The sequence below is a fragment of the Pristiophorus japonicus genome, chromosome 22, assembly GCF_044704955.1.
Source record: "Pristiophorus japonicus isolate sPriJap1 chromosome 22, sPriJap1.hap1, whole genome shotgun sequence".
Lineage (NCBI taxonomy): Eukaryota > Metazoa > Chordata > Chondrichthyes > Pristiophoridae > Pristiophorus > Pristiophorus japonicus.
Window position 1 is genome coordinate 70,809,720 of NC_091998.1, and position 6,451 is coordinate 70,816,170.

At 45.5% G+C, this 6,451-nt stretch overlaps 1 pseudogene; it reads left to right on the plus strand.

Annotated features, from left to right (window-relative positions):
• Nucleotides 1-4,361, plus strand: part of LOC139234665 (zinc finger protein 229-like) — a 97,075-nt pseudogene extending 92,714 nt beyond the window's left edge.
• Nucleotides 4,362-6,451: the final 2,090 nt, after the last annotated feature.

The following is a 6,451-nucleotide window of genomic DNA, read 5'->3' on the forward strand; positions in this document are numbered from 1 at the left end:
CACTGGACCCTGTCCCTTTTTATATTACACTGGACCCTGTCCCTGTTTATATTACACTGGACCCTGTTCCTGTTTATATTACACTGGAACCTGTCTCTGTTTATATTACACTAGACCCTGTCCCTGTTTATATTACACTAGACCCTGTCCCTGTTTATATTACACTAGACCCTGTCTCTGTTTATATTACACTAGACCCTGTCCCTGTTTATATTACACTGGACCCTGTCTCTGTTTATATTACAATTGACCCTGTCTCTGTTTATATTACACTAAACCCTGTCCCTGTTTATATTACACTAGACCCTGTCTCTGTTTATATTACACTAAACCCTGTCCCTGTTTATATTACACTGGACCCTGTCTCTGATAATATTACACTAAACCCTGTCCCTGTTTATATTACACTCGACCGTGTTCCTGTTTATATTACACTGGTCCCGGCCCCTGTTTATAGAAAACTAGACCCTGTCTCTGTTTATATTAAACCAGACCCGTTCCCTGTTTATATTACACGAGAATTTGTCCCTGTTTATATTACACTAGACCCTGTCTCTGTTTATATTACACTCGACCCTGTCTCTGATTATATTAAACCAGACCCTGTCCCTATTTATATTACACTAGACCCTGTCTCTGTTTATATTACACTAGACCCTGTCCCTGTTTATATTACACTAGACCCTGTCCCTGTTTATATTACACTGGACCCGGCCACTGTTTATATTACACTAGACCCTGTCCCTGTTTATATCACACTAGACCCTGTCCCTGTTTATATTACACTAGACTCTGTCCCTGTTTATATTAAACTAGACGCTGTCTCTGTTTATTTTACACTCGACCCTGTCCCTGTTTATATTCCACCAGACCCAGCCCCTGTTTATATTACCCTCGACCCTGTCCCTCAGATATTACACTAAACCCTGTCCCTGTTCATATTACTCAAGACCCTGTCCCTGTTCATATTACTCAAGACCCTGTCCCTGCTTATATTACACTAGACACTGTCTCTGTTTATATTACACTAGACCCTGTCTCTGTTTATATTACACTCGACCCTGTCCCTGTTTATATTACACTGGACCTTGTCTCTGTTTATATTACACTAGACCCTGTCTCTGTTTATATTACACTGGACCCTGTCTCTGTTTATATTACATTAGACCCTGTCTCTGTTTATATTACACTAGACCCTGTCCCTGTTTATATTACACTGGACCTTGTCTCTGTTTATATTACACTAGACCCTGTCTCTGTTTATATTACACTGGACCCTGTCTCTGTTTATATTACATTAGACCCTGTCTCTGTTTATATTACATTAGACCCTGTCCCTGTTTATATTACACTGGACCCTGTCCCTGTTTATATTACACTGGACCCTGTCTCTGTTTATATTACACTGGACCCTGTCTCTGTTTATATTACACTGGACCCTGTCTCTGTTTATTTTACACTGGACCCTGTCTCTGTTTATATTATACTAGACCCTGTCCCTGTTTATATTTCACTTGACCCTGTCCCTGTTTATATTACACTACACCCTGTCTCTGTTTATATTACACTGGACCCTGTCCCTGTTTATATTACACCAGACCCTGTCCCTGTTTATATTTCACTTGACCCTGTCCCTGTTTATATTACACTACATCCTGTCTCTGTTTATATTACACAGGACCCTGTCCCTGTTTATATTACACCAGACCCTGTCTCTGTTTATATTGCACTTGACCCTGTCCCTGTTTATATTTCACTTGACCCTGTCCCTGTTTATATTACACTACACCCTGTCTCTGTTTATATTACACTGGACCCTGTCCCTGTTTATATTACACCAGACCCTGTCCCTGTTTATATTTCACTTGACCCTGTCCCTGTTTATATTACACTACATCCTGTCTCTGTTTATATTACACAGGACCCTGTCCCTGTTTATATTACACCAGACCCTGTCCCTGTTTATATTAAACTCGACCCTATCCCTGTTTATATTAAACTCGACCCTGTCCCTGTTTATATTGCACCAGACCCTGTCCCTGTTTATATTACACTGGACCCTGTCCCTGTTTTATTACACTGGACCCTGTCCCTGTTTATATTACACCAGACCCTGTCCCTGTTTATATTGCACCAGACCCTGTCTCTGTTTATATTGCACTTGACCCTGTCCCTGTTTATATTACACCAGACCCTGTCTCTGTTTATATTACACTAGACCCTGTCCCTGTTTATATTACACCGGACCCTGTCTCTGTTTATATTACACCAGACCCTGTCTCTGTTTATATTACACGAGACCCTGTCTCTGTTTATATTACACGAGGCCCTCTCCCTGTTTATATTACACCAGACCCTGTCCCTGTTTATATTGCACCAGACCCTGTCTCTGTTTATATTACACCAGACCCTGTCTCTGTTTATATTACACTAGACCCTGTCTCTGTTTATATTACACCGGACCCTGTCTCTGTTTATATTACACGAGGCCCTGTCCCTGTTTATATTACACCAGACCCTATCCCTGTTTATATTGCACCAGACCCTGTCTCTGTTTATATTACACTCGACCCTGTCTCAGTTATTACTGCATTTTGCCTGATCTCTAGTGCAGTAATCGTGATAGACTTCAGGACGACATCGACAGGCTGGTGGAATGGACGGACACGTGGAAGATGAAATTTAAGGCAGGAAAGTGAGAAGTGGTAAATTTTGGTCGAAAGAATTAGAATATGAAATATAAGCTGAAGGGTGCAATCATCAAGTGGGTGAACAGAGAGACCTAGAGTTATGCAGAAATCGTTGAAGGTGATCAGGTAGGTTGAGAAAGCAGTTAAAAATGCCACTGGAACCTGGGCTTCCTGATTGGTGGATTGGAGTCAGGTGTTTGAGAAGATTGCAACTGGGTTTTCACCGCAGTTTAGTGACCATCTGTCTGTCTGTCTCCCACTTTAGTGACCATCGTTTATCCCCTTACATTTTCCAAGTGCTGCAGTCCGTGTGGTGAAGGTGCTCCTACAGTGCTGCTGTGTAAGGTGGGCCAGGATTTTCACCCAATGACCATGCAGGAACAGCGCTATATGTCCAAGCTAGGATGGTGCGAGACTTGGAGGGGAACTTGGAAGTGATGGAATTCCCATGCACCTGCTGCCCTTGTCCATCCAGGTGTTGGAGGTGGCGGGTTTGGGAGGTTCTCTCAAAGTTCTGGTATAAAATCCCTGACCTTCGCCCTCGCCCACCTCTCTCTCTATCCTCCCATAGTGCCAGGGTCTTGTGTAGGCCTAGACCGGGTGGTGGGTTCCCTCTCTGAGGGGTTTTTACGACAATCTGGCAGCTTTCATTGTCATTTTTTTGTGCCGACGGCCGCACAAATAACCAGATTAATTAAGCAGAATTTCACAACCTGCCTTTGTGTTTTTGTGGGTTCTCTCATCCTCCCTTTTTCCTGCTTGAATTTCATTTTACAGCGTGTTAAAAGGGGAGAATTTGTAGACTGGAAGCTCAAACCAAACATCACATCAAGATTTGACAGAGACACTTGATTCATTGGGACTGGAATATCATCGGCCTGTGAACATGGAAGCAAAAAGCAGCGTTTACAGCGGGGAGAAACCGTACACATGTTCTGTATGTGGACAAGGCTTCAGCCGATCGTCCAACCTGGAGAGACACAAGCACAGTCACATTGGGGAGAGGCCGTTCACCTGCTCTGAGTGTGGGAAGGAATTCACTTGTTCATCCCACCTGCTGACACACCAGCGAGTTCACACTGGGGAGAGGCCGTTCACCTGCTCCGAGTGTGGGGAGGGTTTCACTCAGTTACCCAACCTGCTGAGACATCAGCGAGTTCACACTGGGGAGAGGCCATTCATCTGCTCTGAGTGTGGGAAGGGATTCACTCAGTCATCCAACCTGCTGACACACCAGCGAGTTCACACTGGGGAGAGGCCATTCACCTGCTCCAAGTGTGGGGAAGGATTCACTCAGTCATCCAACCTGGTGATACACCAGCGAGTTCACACTGGGAAGAGACCGTTCACCTGCTCTGAGTGTGGGAAGGGATTCACTCGGTCATCCACCCTGCTGACACACCAGCGAGTTCACACTGGGGAGAGGCCGTTCACCTGCTCTGAGTGTGGGAAGGGATTCACTCTGTCATCCGACCTGCTGAGACACCAGCGAGTTCACACTGGGGAGAGGCCATCACCTGCTCCGTGTGTGGGAAGGGATTCACTCAGTCATCCCACCTGCTGAAACACCAGCGAGTTCACACTGGGGAGAGGCCATTCACTTGCTCTGAGTGTGGGAAGGGATTCACTCAGTCATCCCACCTACTGACACACCAGCGAGTTCACAATTGACTGCAGGAGTTGGATTCTGCTGTTAATCACATCCAGGACTGAACCATGTTCATACTGTCAGTTGGATTTGTTTCTGCTGATGTTAATAACCCCTATAATTGGGCTGGAGTTCAATATTCTGGACACATATCAAATAAATCAAAGGGTGAAAGGTCAGATGCACACTTGCCCCTGAAAGGGGAGTAAAATACTGCTGCTTGTGTTTGACCCCAGTGGAGTTTATTGATACTTTTGCCAAATAGTCTTTAAAGGGGTTTCCCAAATACTGAGAACTATCTTCAATGGAGCGAAAGTCTGTGTAGGTTTGGGGGCAGTAATGCTCAAGAGCAACTGGCTGATATAATGTATATAGTGTGAACGAGAAGTTTATTCTGAGTTAGAAACTTAAACATGCGTTTTCCTGCAGACAGGTCTCCATGGCAACACAGATCAGACATTCCATTCATTGAACCGACTGGTTGGAATCTGTAATCAGATCCGGGGAAAGAACAGGGTTCGTCTGTTATTAACCACAATTTAAGCTTAAACCAGAGTGAGTAACCAAATAGATCAGAGTATAATGTGAGATGTTTATACCAATAATTGTGGAACTATATGAAATAACAACTTACAGCAGGTGGGGAGTTTAGAGTTAATGAGAAAATTACTGAAGAAAAGTAACTGCTGGGAACCAGAGAAAGTGTCCGTGTAAATCACAGATTAGGGAAATTCCAGCTGTCTTTTCCTCACTTCCTTCCCAAACCCAGCAGAGAAGACAAAGACGAGTCCGGGGCCAGAGGTGGATCAGTGCAAGGTATAAAACTGATTTAAGGGGGCAGTCGGGACTGGAGACACCGAAGATCAAGCTCGGCGCCCGAGGTTCCATCCAGCGGGCTGACCTGGAGTCAGTTACTGTGGACACGCGGGACTTGCATCTTTTCTCTGATTGGTGGATCAATATAAATCACTGGGCAGAGAATCTGCTCATCTTATATTTCTGGATAAGGTATTAAAGTTACTGACACTGGACTCTCAAACCTGCTAATTAATTAGACAAGTCATTAGCGAGAGTCTTACACTGCCCCTGGGGAACACCACTGTTTACATCCCTTCAGTCTGAAGAACATCCATTAACCGCGACTCTCTGTTCTCTGCCCTTTACCCAACTTCCTGCCCACGCTGCCCCACTCCCTTTAATACCCTGAGCCTTAATTTGATCAACAAGCCTCCTGTCCGGCACCTTATCAAACACCTTTAGATAATCCATCCACTCAACATCCACTGCATTTCCTTTCTCACTGCACTGGGTTAACTCCTGAAATAATCCTCTATTTCACTACCCAATGTTTGCTCCACCCCACAGGGTTCCATCTGTTTAAAACCACAACAGAAAGGTCCAGTTTCCTCCTGGAGCTTGAGAGAAATCAGCTTTAACAATGTGGCAGATTTTTAGCCAATGAGGGAGATCTGAGCTTAGTCCCGCCCACTGGGTGCCACAAGCCCCGCCCCTCACACACTCCGATTGGTTGGAGGACCAACCGCCCGCTCAATCCTCCATTCCCGCTCCGCTCTTCCTATTGGTCCGGAGTGGTCGCCAATCATCCGGGCAGTGTGAGCTGAGCATGCGTGGTGGGTGAGGCAGTGGATGAGAGATGGGCGGGGGACACAGGCTTCACTCACCCCGAGTGCGGCCCCATGCCCGAGAGACAACACTCCACACACATTATCCCCACAAGCAGCCGTCAGTTTCAGACACAAACTCTGCAACAACCCGGAAATGCTGGGAAATCGGCAGTGAGTCAGGGAGCGTCTGTAAATGACGGAGAAACATGGAATGATCAGGGTACTTATCTAATTCTCTTTTGAAAGCCACGTTTGAATGTGCCTCCACCACCCTTTCAGGCAGTGCATTCCAGATCCTCTTTATTACAGCACTCCAGAAGTGATGACCCTGCGTGGGACCTCCCTTTATATACCTGAGTGATCAGGTAAGGAGTGTCTCCCACAAGTTCACTCCCTGTGGTCAAGGTGTGCATCTGAGTTGAGTGTATACAGTAATACAGTGGTGTTACATTGTAGTTACAAATATGACATCACCTTACCCCGCAAAG